The 16,613-nt window shown below is 42.0% G+C and overlaps 1 long non-coding RNA gene across 1 annotated transcript; it reads right to left on the reverse strand.

Annotated features, from left to right (window-relative positions):
* Positions 1 to 15,309: 15,309 nt before the first annotated feature.
* Positions 15,310 to 16,162, reverse strand: LOC142385844 (uncharacterized). The gene is made up of 3 exons (XR_012770241.1): positions 15,682 to 16,162; positions 15,482 to 15,597; positions 15,310 to 15,393 (listed from the first exon to the last, which is right to left on the reverse strand). It is a non-coding gene; the product is annotated as an uncharacterized LOC142385844 (long non-coding RNA).
* Between the last annotated feature and the right edge of the window lie 451 nt (positions 16,163 to 16,613).

Here is a 16,613-nt window from a genome sequence, read left to right on the forward strand (position 1 = left end):
TGTGTTTAGAGCTGTAACAAAATCCGGGTTATCCGGTTTTCAACCCGGATAAATACGTCACCCGGGCAGACCGGATGGTGGCATGCATTTGTTCTGGGGAACGCTGTGACGCTTTGACGCTTTGCGGTAAGACGTGTTGCATCACTTCCTGTTACCTTGCTTGTGCACTGTGAAATTTCTTGCTCCGCTTGGAGTACTGATAATCACTTTATTTCGATCTATAACTTACACAATTTTGCATAGTTAAACTCTATAGCTTACCGTTCTGTTCTAACACACTCCTACAGATCTTTAATCTTTATTCTCACTTTTTAACGGTGGTCTGGTTCTCTAGCGTAGCATGGCTACTAGTTCTCTCCCTCCATCTCCTGCTTTCACCTGCTCCGTGTGTCAGATGTTTAGTTACTCCTCTGCCTCCTTTAGCGATAATGGTACATGTAACAAATGTAGTCTTTTTGTAGTTTTGAAGGCGAGGTTATCTGAATTGGAAGCTCGGCTCTGCACTGTTGAAAATCAACCGATAGCGAGCCAGGTCCCTTTAGCCAGTGTGGAGCCACCTAGCGTAGCTAGCTCAATTAGCCTCCCCCTAGCAGAACCTGAGCAGCCAGGATTACAACGTGGCTGGGTGACTGTCAGGAAGAGGCATAGCTCTAAAGTCAAGCCCGTTGTTCACCATCGACCTGTCCACGCTTCTAACAGATTTTCCCCACTCAGCGACACACCCGCTGAGGAAAAAACCCTGGTAATTGGCAGCTCCATAGTCAGAAACGTGGCATTAGAGGCACCAGCGGCCATAGTCAAATGCATTCCAGGGGCCAGAGCGGGCGACATAGAATCATATTTAAAACTGCTGGCTAAGGATAAACGTAAATATGGTAAAATAGTTATTCACGTCGGCGTTAATGACACCCGGTTACGCCAATCGGAGGTCACTAAAATTAATGTTGCATCGGTGTGTAATTTTGCCAAAACAATGTCGGACTCCGTAGTTTTCTCTGGACCCCTGCCAAATCTGACCAGTGATGACATGTTTAGCCGCATGTCGTCCTTCAATCGCTGGTTGTCTAGATGGTGTCCAGCAAACAATGTGGGCTACATAGATAATTGGCAATCTTTCTGGAGAAAACCTGGTCTGATGAGGAGAGACGGCATCCATCCCACTTTGGAAGTGAATGGATTTCTCATTTCTAGAAATATGGACGAATTTATTTGCCACCCTAAAACATGACAACCCAGGGCTCAGACCAGGATGCAGAGTTGTAGTCTTACACACTTCTCTGCAGCTTCCCACCTGCTGCTACCCACCCAATCGATTAACACAAAAGGAGCAAATCCTCTTGTGCAAAAAGAAATTATTAAAACAAAAACTTTAACTAAACAAAAACATCAAACTATTAAATGTGGTTTGCTGAATATCAGATCTCTCCTTTCGCAGTCTCTGTTAGTGAATGAGTTGATTTGTGATCATCATATTGATATATTTTGTCTTACAGAAACCTGGCTGCAGCAGGAGGATCATGTTAGCATTAATGAAGCAACTCCCTCTGACTGTTTAAATGTTCACGTTCCTGGAACCACAGGCAGAGGAGGAGGAGTGGCAGCTATCTTCAGATCAGGGTGACTAATCAGTCCCAGACCCAAGATTAGTTTGAGCTCTTTTGAATCTCTGATTCTCAGTTTTTCCCACGCAAAGTGGAAATCCCAGAAACCTCTTGTGTTTGTTGTTGTGTATCGTCCACCTGGCCCTTATTCTGAGTTTCTCTCTGAATTCTCAGAGTTTTTATCCCAGTTAGTGCTGAGTACAGATAAAGTCATTGTAGTGGGTGACTTTAATATTCATGTAGATGTTGAAAATGACAGCCTAAATATGAACTTTAATTCTATATTAGACTCTATTGGATTTTCTCAGAGTGTTCACAGACCGACTCACTGCCTTAATCACACCCTTGATCTTGTGCTGACTTATGGCATTGAGAGTGAACAGTCAACAGTGTTCCCTCATAACCCTGTCTTATCTGACCATTTTCTGATAACCTTTGAGTTTACATTACTTGACTATACAGTTTCTGAGAAGAAATTTACATATAGAAGGTGTCTATCAGAGGATGCTGTAACCAGATTTAAAGAATTAATTCCATCATCCTTTTCTTCACTGCCATGTGCAGATATGACAGAGGACAACTACCTAAACTTTACTCCAGCAGCACTTGACTCTCTTGTTGACAGCACTATAGTTTCAATGCGTACAGCACTGGACAATGTTGCCCCTCTGAAAAGGAAGGTAATCAGTCAGAAGATGTTGGCTCCTTGGTATAATAATTTACAGCTGCGTGCTTTAAAGCAGACTGCAAGAAAGCTGGAGAGACAGTGACGTTCCTCTAATTAAGAAGAGTCTCAATTAGTCTGGAAAGATAGTTTAATAACGTATAAGAAAGCCCTTCGTAAAGCTAGAACTGCTTATTATTCATCATTGATAGAAGAGAATAAGAACAATCCCAGGTTTCTTGTCAGCACTGTAGCCAGGCTGACAAAGAGTCCGAGCTCTGCTGAGCCAGTTATTCCTTTAACTCTCAGCAGTGATGATTTCATGAGCTTCTTTATCAATAAAATTGTTTCTATTAGAGAGAAGATTGATGGAGTCCTTCCCACTATTGTCAGTGATGTATCATCAAGTACAGCAGCTTTAGAAGTATCTTTAGAACCTGATTTATATTTAGACAGCTTCTGTCCAGTTGATCTCTCTGAACTAACAACAGCAATAGTCTCTTCTAAACCATCAACTTGTGTTTTAGACCCAATCCCAACCAGACTGTTCAAGGAGATACAGTATCTATAAAACCAGATGAACCCAATAGGTTGGTCAGACTACAAGCATGTCTTAAAGACATAAAGACCTGGATGACTCAGAACTGTCTGCTTCTAAATTCAGACAAAAGTGAAGTCGTTATCTTTGGGCCTGAGCGCTTCAGGGAGAAATTGTCTAGCTATATAGTTACTCTAGATGGTATTTCCTTGGCTTCTAGTTCTACAGTGAGGAACCTTGGAGTTATTTTTGACCAGAATTTATCATTTGACTCGCATATAAAACAGGTTTCTAGGACTGCCTTCTTTCATCTTCGTAATATTGTTAAAATCAGGAACATCTTGTCTCAGAGTGATGCAGAAAAACTAGTCCATGCATTTGTTACTTCAAGATTGGATTACTGTAATTCTTTATTATTGGGCTGTCCCACATATTCTCTGAAAAGCCTTCAGTTGATCCAAAATGCTGCAGCCAGAGTTCTGATGAGAACTAACAGGAGAGATCATATTTCTCCAGTTTTAGCTTCTCTTCATTGGCTCCCTGTTAAATTCAGAATAGAATTTAAGATTCTTCTCCTAACATATAAAGCTCTTAATGACCGAGCTCCATCATATCTTAAAGATCTCATTGTAAGATATTTTCCTAACAGAGCACTTCGTTCCCAAACTGCAGGTTTACTTGAGGTTCCCAGAGTTTCTAAAAGTAGAATGGGAGGCAGAGCCTTCAGTTATCAGGCCCCTCTCTTGTGGAATAAGCTACCAGTAAATGTCCGGGAAGCAGACACCCTTTCCACTTTTAAGACCAGGCTTAAAACTTTCCTTTTTGATAAAGCTTATAGTTAGGGATGGCTCAGGTGATCCTGAAACATCCCATAGTTAAGCTGCTATAGGCCCAGACTGCTGGGGGGCCTCATCTGTCACACCTTTCCTCACTTTACTCTCTTTATGTATATGTGACATTATTGTGGTCATTAACTCGTGTTTCCCTGTTCCAACAGATATCCTTTGAATGGTGTTACAGTGCCCCCCCCCCCTTTCTGTCCTCTCAAACCCCAGCTGGTCGAGGCGGATGGCCACCCTTCCTGAGTCTGGTTCTGCCAGAGGTTTCTTCCTGTTAAAAGGGAGTCGTTTCTCTCCACAGTCGCCTCAGGCACGCTCAGGCCGGGAGATTGGACTGAAAAAGAAAAAGTTTTCAGTGCAATCTGTTGGTTTCCTTAGCTAGGAAATTGTTTTTGAATTGGCTCTATATGAACGAATTGGATTATTTTATGAATAATTATGATTACAATTAATTGAATTCCAATTGGCTTGAATTGGACTTTATTATCTAAGTGCCTTGAGATGACATTTGTTGTATTTGGCGCGATATAAATAAAAATGAATTGAAAATGAAAATGAATTAAACCCAATGTACCGTCTTCTAAGTGTGCAGCACTGCTTCAACACAGAACTCTTAGAAATAAACTTCCTAATAATTCCAAGTTGGTCTGTGAATTCGTATGTGTAGTCCACTGATAGTGGATTTATGGCATAGCTTCAGGTATAAAACCCTGGATTATACTCAAGGGCAATACCAAAGTGGTCTATGTATACAGTATATGACTATATAATGAGGTATAAGCAGTCAGCTGTGGTGTAGCCCACAGTATGTATAGCTACAGTACAAAATAAAACCTAAACATAACTAGTAGTTACCTTAAAGTTTACTGCTCTCACACCAGAGGTACTCTTACAGTACATGATAACATGATTTATACTCTCGAAAGATCTATTTGTTGTACTAAATCACGGGACAGTATAAATGCGTACTTTTAATGCAAAACAGGAAATCACCAAAAATGAAAACTTCAGACAAAACTAGACATCGAGCAGAGCTGGAACACAAAACTGACAACAAACTCACAAGAAGGGAACAACAACAATGAGGCTCTGGCTATGAAAAAAGGAAACTGAGAGCATTCATATTGAGGAGGCTGATGATTAACACAGGACAGGTGGTGGTCTTTGGCTAACTTAAGCCAGTTTTACAGGCTGAGCAGAAAACAAGAGTATAACTGAGTAAATGGAAGAAGACAAAAGGACACGAAACAGAGATCCAGCATGAGCCAAACGGAACTAACCCAGATTCCTGAAATCAAAATGACCATATGACAAATAGAAGCAAAAACCCACAGGCTGTGACATACAGAGTATATTTTACAAATACACTAAAACTTTTTTCCTGAGTACACTTTATAAAATTCGTTTAAAAATGAACGTTCTTTTATTTTGCCAAGGCTTTCCCAGCTTTCTTATCTTACCAATCAGCTGCAGGTTTGACTGAATGATCTGCAGGAACACACACCAACACACGAGTTTGCCCGCGTGTGGTGGTTGTAGGCCGTTGTGAGTGTGTGTGTGTGTGTGTGTGTGTGTGTGTCTGTGCACGCGTGTGTAAGTGTTTGTGAATTTATGAGCGCACGATATTATAAGTGAATGTGTTTACGTGCACGCGCATGTGCTACAAATACTGAACCATTGATATTTAGCAGCTCCTCAACAGACAAAAGAGGAAATACAGAATGTTCCACGTGTTTCTAAATCTCAGCTCTGATATTAATCTGAGCTTTAAACATCTCAGAGTGCACAAAACGCAATATGCTTGACTTTAGTAAGAATACACCCTCTGCTATGTTACAAACACATGCATGATTGTAGATCCTCTGGATGAGAGAGCTGCAGAGATATTCCTGCCGAGGAGTTAAAATTATTTTAGAGTTATTTCCAAGACTCAGCAGGTTAACTTAATACTTAAACCCGATCTCAGTTTTTCCCCCTTTAAAACCTACTAGCAGGTCCCACTAGTGAAGTGGACAAGTGATGTGTTGGACCCGTGATGATTTGGTTTCGTTTCCTTGCCATGGAAAAGTGAGACCAGCTGTTGTGATGGACAGTGATGCCGGTAACGCGTTAATTAGTAACGCATTACTGTAGTCGGACTACTTTTTTCAGTAACGAGTAGTCTAACGCAACTACTATTTCAAAACTAGTAGTCAGATTGAAGTTACTTATCTAAAACATCGTGCGTTACTATTTCTGCATTTCAGGGGAACATATATTTGGCTTTTGTCAAAATATATTCACGATTATTACAACCACACATTTGTATTGAAATAATTTGGGATAATTTCATTTTCTTATGAGTAATATCAGTGTCCGCGACGGGAGCGGGGTTCGCCTGAAGTCACTCGTTATTTTACATCTACCTACCCAGTAAAAGTGATCTGTTCCACTAAAATGTTAAACACCAGCGATATCATTTGTTACATTTTACTCTCTTTCCCTAATCATTTTAAATAAATACACCAATCTAAACCACAGTTTTTATCAGTGCCTGTCACAGACGATAGTTGATAGGTTTAGCTATTTGTGCTAACTTTATATACGTTTCAGGCAGTGCTATGGAGAGGGCTAGCTAGCTGTATATCTTACCTGGTCGCAATTGATGACTCAAAGATGACTTGTTAACGTCTTTGTACTGTATTACATCTTCTATGACATCTGAATGAGTGTACGGGTGTTTATCTATGTATACTTCGTCAGGTGTAGCTTTGGGTAATCCAGTAACAGCTGCAGTTGTAGGCGACTAGCATACAAACATTTCTGCAAAGCGACGGGTCTGACGATCAATCAGGTTTGTTTAAACTTTTATTGGTCAACGAGTGGATAAACGTGACATTTTTCGGTCAAAAACTTGACTGTCATACTGGCTTGGGCCCATAATTATCAGCAGGTTACGTGTTATGACCGTCCGTTTGTCTGCATCGCTGCGAGTGAATGACTGATGTTTTGTAAAACCACTCCTTGCTGCTCTAATGCGGGACAACTACATGTTCAATATAACTTAAGTGTTACCGTAATTCATAGATAGATGCAATCAGAGTTAAATGCATGGAGTCAAGAACGTCTATTGTATTTTTTTTTAAAGAAGTGTTTATGTTAAATTGAGTCAAGAAATGCTACTTTATTTTTTATAAGACGTATTTAAGTTAGATTTAATGAAGTCAAAAAAGCATTTAATTTGTAATAAGTATTTCAGTTAAATAGGGTGACCAGATGAGGTTGGCTGAAATTCGGGACGGGGCGCGCGCGCATGCGAACGCGCACGTGCGGGTGGGCTGACTTACATAAAATGCTTTGTCGTCGGTGTTCAGTGTTCTAGTGTAGATTGGGTATAATTGCAATAAAAGACGCACACTCCGGTAATATCATGGCCAGTTCCAGTGTATTGGTATAACGTACACAGTCCAAAATTCCGGGGTTCATAAAATTAACATGAAAGTTAAAATTAACTTTAACATGACGAACTGAACGTACAAAACATCAAAACGCATTATAACATCAGATTCTCCTCCGTGGGAAACGCCAAACTCCTTCCTGCACACTTTACAGAACGCCTTAAATTCATCCGTCAATGCATTTGTAGCCTAAGCCATGAATATTTGCCCTCCCATTCCTTCCTGTACCTGCATTGTCGCTTTTGTTTTTTTTGCTTGGTGGTGTGGCTCTTCGTCTGCCATTTCGCTAGCTATTGTGTGTCAGTGAAAGTGAATTTTCGCGCCGGTCATTGTTCACGCTTACTGTTGCAATTGAATGGAATTAGAATGTCCTAAAGATAACAAAATAGATACATTGTAGCCGGGGCAGCAAGCAGCCACTTAACATTTGGGGCTGCGCAAGCAAGCAGCCTCTAGGTGGCACAGACGGCAGTAGCATTAGTTTGAGATGTGTACTTTACCTGGGGTTAAAAAGTAATTATTTGGCATAAGTTTAATTTTCGGGACAAGTACAGCCAGATTCGGGATTCGAGACAAAAGCTTAGAATTCGGGACTGTCCCGAATTTTTCGGGACATCTGGTCACCCTACAGTTAAATGAAGTGAAGAAAAAGTATTTTGATTTTTTTTTTATACTGTTTTTGTTTCATAAAACCACTTCTTGCTGCTCTAATGTTAGACAACTACAGGTTCAAGGGATGTTCAATATAGGTATTATGTATTACTTTTTTATGTAAGAGGTTTTTTTTATATTTTAAGTAAAGTCAAGAAAGACTGTCTTATTTTTTTATTTATTTAAAAAACATGTAAGCCTATTTCAAGAAAAAGTTTGCAAATGCCAGTGTCATTTTTGATGTTCCGGTTAAAATGCATGTCAATAAAGTGAGTATTGGCAGAACTGGTAGTCATTTTCATGTTATAGGGGCGGGGGATCAGCCTCTGCTGAAAGTAACTAAAAGTAATCTAACTTAGTTACTTTTGAAAGCAAGTAGTCAGTAACTTAACTAAGTTACTTTTTAAAGAAGTAATCAGTAGTCAGTAGTCGGATTACTGTTTCAAAGTAACTATGGCAACACTGGTGATGGAGGCTAATAATGCACGGCAGTGACAGCGGGCACTGCTGTAGCCTCAGATGATTGTGTTTGGAATTAACACAAAAGACGTACTCAGGGACCAGAAGGACATGAGAGGACCGAGACCAAGACGCAACCAATTCCGGGGGCTCCCGTCCACAACACAAGCCTGACTTGCGAGTGCGGAGCAGACGCTTCCAGCCACAGCCTCATACTGTACGCATGGAAAGAGCCTGACTGCTGTCCTGGCAGCCGAGACTCAACGCCCATCTGCCATCAGCCTCTCAACCTGCTCCCTGAGGGAGGGGAGCCACAACCTCCCAACACAAAGCTGTTGATATCTCTGGGTCCTATTTATAAACTTTCGCCTCTGACGTTTAATGACGTGTTATGACGTATAAATCACGTGTCATGCACGTGTTTTACATTGACGTGCATTGACGTGTGTCGTTGAGGCATTATCATCACATATGTTGTGAGCTCTTTGTGACGTATTAGAACCGAGGTTACCATGGAGACCTTCAGACCAAATCTCTGTCACACCCTTCACACTCCCAAGCGAGAGAGGAGGGGCCCACAGTGACACCCATCCCGAGTGCTTCACTGCGCAGCAAATGTGTCAGTGTTATTTTTTTTAGTGTTGGTGTAAATTAACAGGGGTTGCTATTCATTTTACTCAGAATTGATCAAAATGAACTTCCCCTGCAGTTCTTTCCTGATAGTGAAAGAACTCCGTCGTTCTGAGAATCACTCTGGATTTACACTCAGAGTCAGCACTCAGACTGCAGTCACACTTGTCTTCCAAGTCTCTTCTTTCTACGGTAAGTTAAGTTTCGGTCGATAAAACTTTCTCTTTTTTAATGATTTTAGCGATTTTTTGTTTGTTTTATGTGGTTGACTTTGGCCCTAGCTACCTAGCGAAGTTGTCTAGCTAGCTAACGTTAGCTTAGCTCGCTAGCCCTGGCCAACACTGCGCTGGACCAAGGTTTAGCTAACATTAGTTCCTCAAATTATTAAAAGTATCTTGAAAGGAAAGGCTTTTTGAAACAGCATTTCACCTTCCTTCATCACGTCAGTGTCATGTGCGTTCCCCCCTCTCTCGGCCCCTGCTTCCTGTCTGTCTGAACTTTCCTATCCATTAAAGGCACAAAAGCCCTCAAAAAATTTCTTTAAAAAAATAAAACGTGTTAATGCGCGACAAAATATTTAACGGCGTTAAATAATTAATACGGTAACGCGATAATAACAAGTTAACTTGCCCAGCCCTAGTTTTTATTTTGAGGAATTGACTAGTTTTTATTTGGTCTCAGTCTTAGCTTTTCAGGTTTTAGGAGAAGGCCTCTGTGAGACCTCTGAAGATGACATTTTTCCCCTTTTAGTTGCATCCCATAATGTTCCCATCAGTCCTCATCACGTTTCCATTCACTCTTATCTACCTGAGGGTCATTTGTACCATATTGAGCTGAGGCCTTTTCTTCCTGCAACTTTAACATCTCTAACTAAAACTAAGCTGATGTTATCTGACATTCACTTTAATTTTAGTTTTTGTATTATTATTGTAGTTTTTATTTAGCTCTCATTTTTGGAAATAATATAATTTTTATTTTAAGTTTCTGTTTCTTAAATTATTTTTTTCCCTGCTAGTTTTAGTTAACTGTAATAACCCAAGTGCACATAAATAAAATTAGCAGTTTTTGGAGGAATGACCTTTCTCTTTTTTCAGTAGGGTCCCTCCGGTGAATGTGCGAATCCTCTACGCACTTGGGATTACAACACTGTTCCCTAAATTGAAGGACCCTGATTCCAAGAAAGGCTATGTGAGTATAAACAGTAATGCATCCCCACAGGGCCGCTGACAGGTTTGGCTGGGCCCGGGACAAAATTCTCTGAAATGCCCCCCCGTAGCAACCCACCCACCTCTACTTTCCCAGTCTCTCATTTATTGCGGAACCAAAAGGATTATTTACCACTTTGCCTGGATATGGATATGGACTGAGTGGAGTTATGGCTTTCAAAATCCTACCACAATAAAACTAACGCTATTTTATTCATTTAGAGCTCATAAACTGCACATTTCATCAACCATTTTTCACTTGACCAAGGGAGTCATGTTAAGGGTACTTTTATTTATCGCCAGACCCGCGTGTATGTCTGAGAATGTTCGGGGAACAAGGCGGAGCCCATTCATCTGGCGAGTGTCAAGTTAAATCAGTCTAAACAAAAGTTACAGGCTACCCCAAAATGTCACGTTTATAACCCATTCGTTACATTCAACTCTATCTAAATGGCAATTTCACACGTTGCCATGTCCAGGCGCGTCATTTCCGCCGGGGACGGCACTTTGTCTGATGAGCAGATTTGTCCCCACCACTTTAAAAAAGTAGAGAAAGTGCAAACGCCGCTTTTGGTGCTGAACCTAAAAACTATAATTTTATATCATGGCATTCTCCTAACCAAAGACTATTTGATCCGCTCTGCTTTCACTCTCCTTGTATGAATGTGCTTGCGATCAGCCCCCATTGCTGAATAGCAACTATGTTGAATCCGCTCCCACACACTGCGCTTGCGGTCTGCAGTCTGTTACAGTGTAATGAAAGACGTCGCTGGTGTTGCAGGTGAAGATTCGTCAGTGTTTATGATGCATATCAGGCGAGAGACAATGAATGAAAACTTATTTCACAGAGGGGTTACTGCTCGTTCACTCTTGCCCGTCGTTTCATAGCCTGGCAATGTTTGAAAACTTTGTCAGGGCAAGGGCTGTTTGTAGCCAGGCTACGTCTCCTGATGCGCTCTTGCTTGGTCGAGGTTTGTCTGAGATTTGTTGGTGTGTCAAGGGCTGTGCAATAACGGAAATCGTGTCTTGTACTAAAATGCGGATTTTGAAATACGAATAGGGCCTACACTTAAGTTTGTCCCAACCCAGGATGTTTCACTGCGGTCACGCCATCTGCGCTTCGGAGAGGCACGGCGCGCTAGCTACACTTGAAAATCGAGTTCCCGTTTACATCGCGTCGTACGGTAAAGCGTGTGCGCGGTTTTATGGTGCATTCAAGTGCACCCCGTAAACTCAGAAATCTATATCGAAGTTGACAGTTCAGTGTAGGCATTAGGATGGAAAATAAATTATAGTTTGAGTTGTGTAACGGCATCATATATAGTTCTGTTAAATCATTTTTAAATATGTTGAGTTTTAAATATGTTAAATCTGATTGCTACATCAGATTTATCAATATTAAGTTTCTTTGGGAATCTGAGAAGACATTTTATTAAAATTCTCAACAAAATCTTCCATGCAAGTGGCCACTATGATAGGGTGTATTTTTTAAACTGCTCACTGTGAGGTGTTGTGGTGATAATTTAAGTTTGGTTCTGTCTCTTCCCTGTTTGGCTGTAGTGCACTGATGAGAGGTGCAGACAAGGTAGAGATGAGCAGTTTATTTGGGCTGGTGCAGGTAGGGCTGGATGTCCAATAAGGAATATGGTCACACACACATACACATACAAGGACATCAAGCAAGTAAAAGGCAAAAATTGTGAAATGAAACCACATTATGCAAAAGAAAAGAAGAAGAGTGATATAAAGAGATGGGAGGATGTCACCGATGATTTCAGCATCAGATTATTAAACAATGATGCAGTGAAATGACTTGAAAATCACAACAAAGGTAGCTGGGGACATGTAGAACAAGAATCTGGTGGAGTTTGCAGAAAAAAATTTGAATTTTTGTTTTTATGAATATTTTAATCTGGCCATATACATCGTGCATTGGGCTCAAACGCTTTACCGTACGACGCAATGTAGACGCGCACTCGATTTTCAAGTGTAGATCGCGCGACCGTGCCTCTCTGAAGCGCAGATGGCGTGGCCGCAGTGATGTTTCCGACGGCCTAAACAAGACCGCGCAGATGGCTTTTAACTTTTAATATGGGGACAATATCGCGTCAATACGCATCATCTAATGCAATGCCTATTATTTATCATGAAACCTCAATTCGGAAGTAATGGGCCTAGCTTGTACCCAGCACTTTTCAAACCTTACTCAGGTTTATGGTAATTGTCCCCAGCACTTCTGAAATCAAACTGACGCCCATGGCCATGTCTATACTGGCTTATTTGAAACAAAATAAGGTTAAACCAGAGCCGCGTTACACTGGCTGTCATTCAGCTGACCGGGGATGATTCTCAAATCAATTCAGCCTGATTGGCGTGCGTGCCTGAAACATTTGGACATATTTGCGGACTAATGCGCATATTCCTTTTTTTTTTTTTGGGCCCCCCCCGATTCCTGGGCCCGGGACAAAATACCCGTTTGTCCCCCCCTATCGGCGGGCCTGCATCCCCATACATTATGTGTTGTAAACTGTTTTTGTCTGTATATAACATCTATTGCAAGTCTGCCAGTCCTGGGTGAGGATCCCTCCTCTGTTGCTCACCCTGAGGTTTCTCCAATTTTTTTCCCTATTAAAGGGTTTTCCTGGAGTTTTTCCTCAGTTGATGTGAGTCAATGTGCTTTTCTTTTTCAACAGGAACATTTCTATGGTCACCAGAGTGGTTCCGGCTATCTAGCGTGGAGGTTGAAAACTGTTCAGCGGAACTCTGCTCAAGACAGCAAGAAATCCAGGTCCACTTTCCAAGAGGGCCCCAAGACTCCACGCCGTATCCGTTCAGATGAGAACCAGTTGACTGGTGATGATTGCAGGGAAGCCATATCGGTGATGAAACACTCAAGTGATACGACCCTTGTCAAAAATAAGATGAAGGCAACATTCCATCACACGGTGCGGTGCAGTTACATTGTTTTTAAAAATTCATCCATCCATTCATCACACAAAAATAAATGAATGTTGTGTACATTGATAGATCCATCCCTGAATTCATTACTTGTGTACATCTATCTATCAAGTTGCGCACATCCATTCATACAATCAGTACATCGTACATTCAGACAGTATAAATTCAAATGACTTGAGTAAAAACATTCTCTCTCTCTCTCTCTCTCTCTCTCTCTCTCTCTCTCTCTCTCTCTCTCTCTCTCTCTCTCTCTCTCTCTCTCTCTCTCTCTCTCTCTCTCTCTCTCTCTCTCTCTCTCTCTCTCTCTCTCTCTCTCTCTCTCTCTCTCTCTCTCTCTCAGGTGGGGTCAAGTATGGAGACCTTCCTTAAAGAAACTGATCCCAAACAGCCCTTTCTTCTCGGTGTTGAAGAAAGAAGCAACAGTATCCAGGATTTCTACATCATCCTGGACCAGAAGGCCATTCCCTGCAGGATGCAGACCCCAGTTGCTGCCTTTGATGAGCTCTTCAAGGCGCATTATGCTTTTGCCGTGTCGTATGATGATCCGCTGTCCAGCTTCTTCATCTTCATCCAAACCACCGTGTATGGCATCGACGTCGGCAAAGTGAAAGAGCGTCCTCGGCTAAAAGAAATCAGAGCGGAGCTTCTTCACTGTGAAGTTTGAAGACCGGTACATTTTGACCAGAAATGCACACGTTACATTTGCAAGGTACACCACACCAGTTGTTCAATGTTATTTAGACATTTGAAGTTTGAGCATGGATTGTATCCGGGAAGGTCTCTGCGCTTGAACTGTGGAGAGCCTGGTTGTTCATTTGTTTTTTGTACATATTCTGCTTACCAACGTCACCTATCTCGAGCACATAAAGACTGTGTTGATCCAGATCCCGTCAGCAGTTTTGAATTTGAGCCTGTAGCTGGACCTTCCACACCAGTGAATGTGGATCCTCCTGTGACGGTCACTACACCGGTTCAAGTTGAAAAGAAGAATATACTGGACATGTGCAGCTCTGTTATTGCTCAGGTTCAAGCCTCAGGTGTTCCAGAGAGTACTGTGCAGTGTTTAGTTGGCTCACTGGAGGAACTGCTTAATGACATCCATGCTCACACAAAGGAAGCTGTTGTTATTTTGTATTCTGATGCATCTAGAGAAACTTTGGATAGAGTTGAGAGAACCCTAAAAGGATGAGACATTTATGGAATATAGTAGAACCTGTAGAGCATGTTCTGGGTGTCCGTTTTGATGTAAGAAGAGATAGAATAACAGGCACGTATAGGCAAGTTCCGGTCAATGATAAGTTCATGTATGTACCTGTTCAAGGGTCTCTCTCATCTATGTTTAGAATAGAATAGAAAAGAAAAATACTTTATTCATCCCCCAATGGGGGAAATTCAAATTTGCACAAAAACCTAACAAAAATTCCTCTGCCATTGCAGGCCCAACTTAAATGCTGAAAACCCACCTCTTCAGGAAAAACTACCCTGATCCGCCCTCTTAGGACAGCATCTGCGCCGTCCTAGTTCCTTACGCACTTATTGTTTCCTCCACCACTGGCACCCTCTATATTTTCATTACCCCCTACCCGAACCAGGGTTTGCATCCCCACCCCGCTGTGACTGGTGTGCAGTTGGTGAGAGGCTGGTTGGTTATCGCACTTACTCTAGCACTAGTTTTGCTCTTAGCTGTTTGGTATTAGAAGGAAATGCACTTATGATTTCTTGTGACCTGAAGTTCTTTTGCCTACCGATGTTGAACGCACTTATTGTAAGTCGCTTTGGTTAAAAGCGTCTGCAAAATGACCGTAATGTAATGTAATGTAAATCAACATGCAATATTAATTAAAATAATTGAACACATATTGGTCTCTGACCACAGTCGTCATCCGGGAAGATGGCAGGATTGTCCCAGTCTATGAGAGCTGGCACTCTGGGGGCCCTCTCCTTTCTCAGGCAGGCCACATTGTGGAGGACAGCACAGGCCACAATGATATCACATGCCCTGTCTGGGCTGACTCTCAGGTGGTTCAGACACTGAAAACGTGCCTTCAGTCGGCCAAATGTCATTTCTATCCGGGCCCTTGTTCTGGCATGGGCATGGTTGTATGCCAGTTGTGCCTCCAGAGGGTCTGCAAATGGAGTGAGCAGAAAAGGCTGGCAGGCATACCCTCTGTCACCCAGCAATACACCCAGGAATTCACCTGTGAATACAAAATGTTACCATCACAACCTCATAAGTAGTGACAGTCTTAACACAGCCATGATGTTAAAAGTGGTTATCAATAGAGGTTCTGTGGCTCACCTTGTGATAGGCGCCGATAGATCTCTGAGTTCAGAAACACTCGGGAGTCGTGGACCGAGCCGGGCCACTTTGCCACAACATTACTGATCAAATAGTCAGCATTGCAGACCATCTGAAATGATAAGATGTTAAACCAATTAATGCACATCACAGGCAATGTACAGTGTTCATTAATTTACTTTATCAAAAGTCATGTTCACCTGTACATTGATGCTGTGGAAGTTTTTCCTGTTCACAAAATCCCCCTCATGGCCACCTGAGGGGGATTTTATTTTGATGTGTGTGCAGTCCACTGCACCAATGACATTGGGGAAACCTGTAATACGATGCAATGAGTATCTTACTCTGAATGTTAACATTGTAATTGTAACTGTAATTTAAAAAAATAAAAAATTCTTACCTGCAATCCTATAGAACTCCTCCTTGATGTCACAGAGTCTTCTATGCCCAGGGAAGGAGATGAAGATGCTTGCAAGTCCTTTAATTGCGTTTTTTTTTTCACTGCTAAAACAGTACAGGCAATGTGTGGGCAGGCACATTCTTAATAAAAAGTTGCTGCCATGTCCATTTTGGTTGCTTGCTTGCGCTTGACTCAGAGCGCGGATCTCGAAAACACATGAGAAGCTATACAGAATCATACGCGGCGGACAGCACAGCTTTATGCCAATTACGCACACAGGCTCCACACCTCCACACGCATCGCGTCTGCAATCATAACTCATATGGGGAAATCACATTTTGCCAATATTTTAGAGACCCCCCAACATTTCCCAAATCATGTTTTCGGGGGGGGTCTCGTGTCAGTTTCAGGGGGTCTCGGATCCCCCGAGTCCCCCCGTAGTTCGAACACTGCCTAATTGTGATAGTTTCAGTGGAGTGGTGAGTGTGTATTTGTGCACTACTTACGCATTCGGGCGGTCAGCAATGGTTTGCCACGCTTGCTCCCTTTGTTTTTTAACTGTGGCAGTATTTCCTTTTTGTTTTATTTTCTCCGTCACCTCTTCATATGCTTCCATTAATAATTATTGCTCCGCTGGGGAGAATACGCCGCCCTTGTTGCCATGGTGAATCAGTGAATCTATGATCGATCGTGGGGTCTATTTAAGAAAGCCGTGTGCAGTACTTATCTGGGATCGGTTTCACCTGGCTTAATGAATCCGTGTCTGCTCATCCTGGATTGGCCTTTGTGCAACCAACTAAGCCTGGGCACCCATGTTTTGGATTCCTTGAACCTGGCTAAGTAACTCATCCCGGATGTCTAAATCCTACTTTTATGCAACGGGCCCCTGGTAAACAAAGTTCGATGCACCAGTACAGAGGTGTTTTTCAGTG

The sequence above is a fragment of the Odontesthes bonariensis genome, chromosome 8, assembly GCF_027942865.1.
Source record: "Odontesthes bonariensis isolate fOdoBon6 chromosome 8, fOdoBon6.hap1, whole genome shotgun sequence".
Classification (NCBI taxonomy): Eukaryota; Metazoa; Chordata; class Actinopteri; order Atheriniformes; family Atherinopsidae; genus Odontesthes; species Odontesthes bonariensis.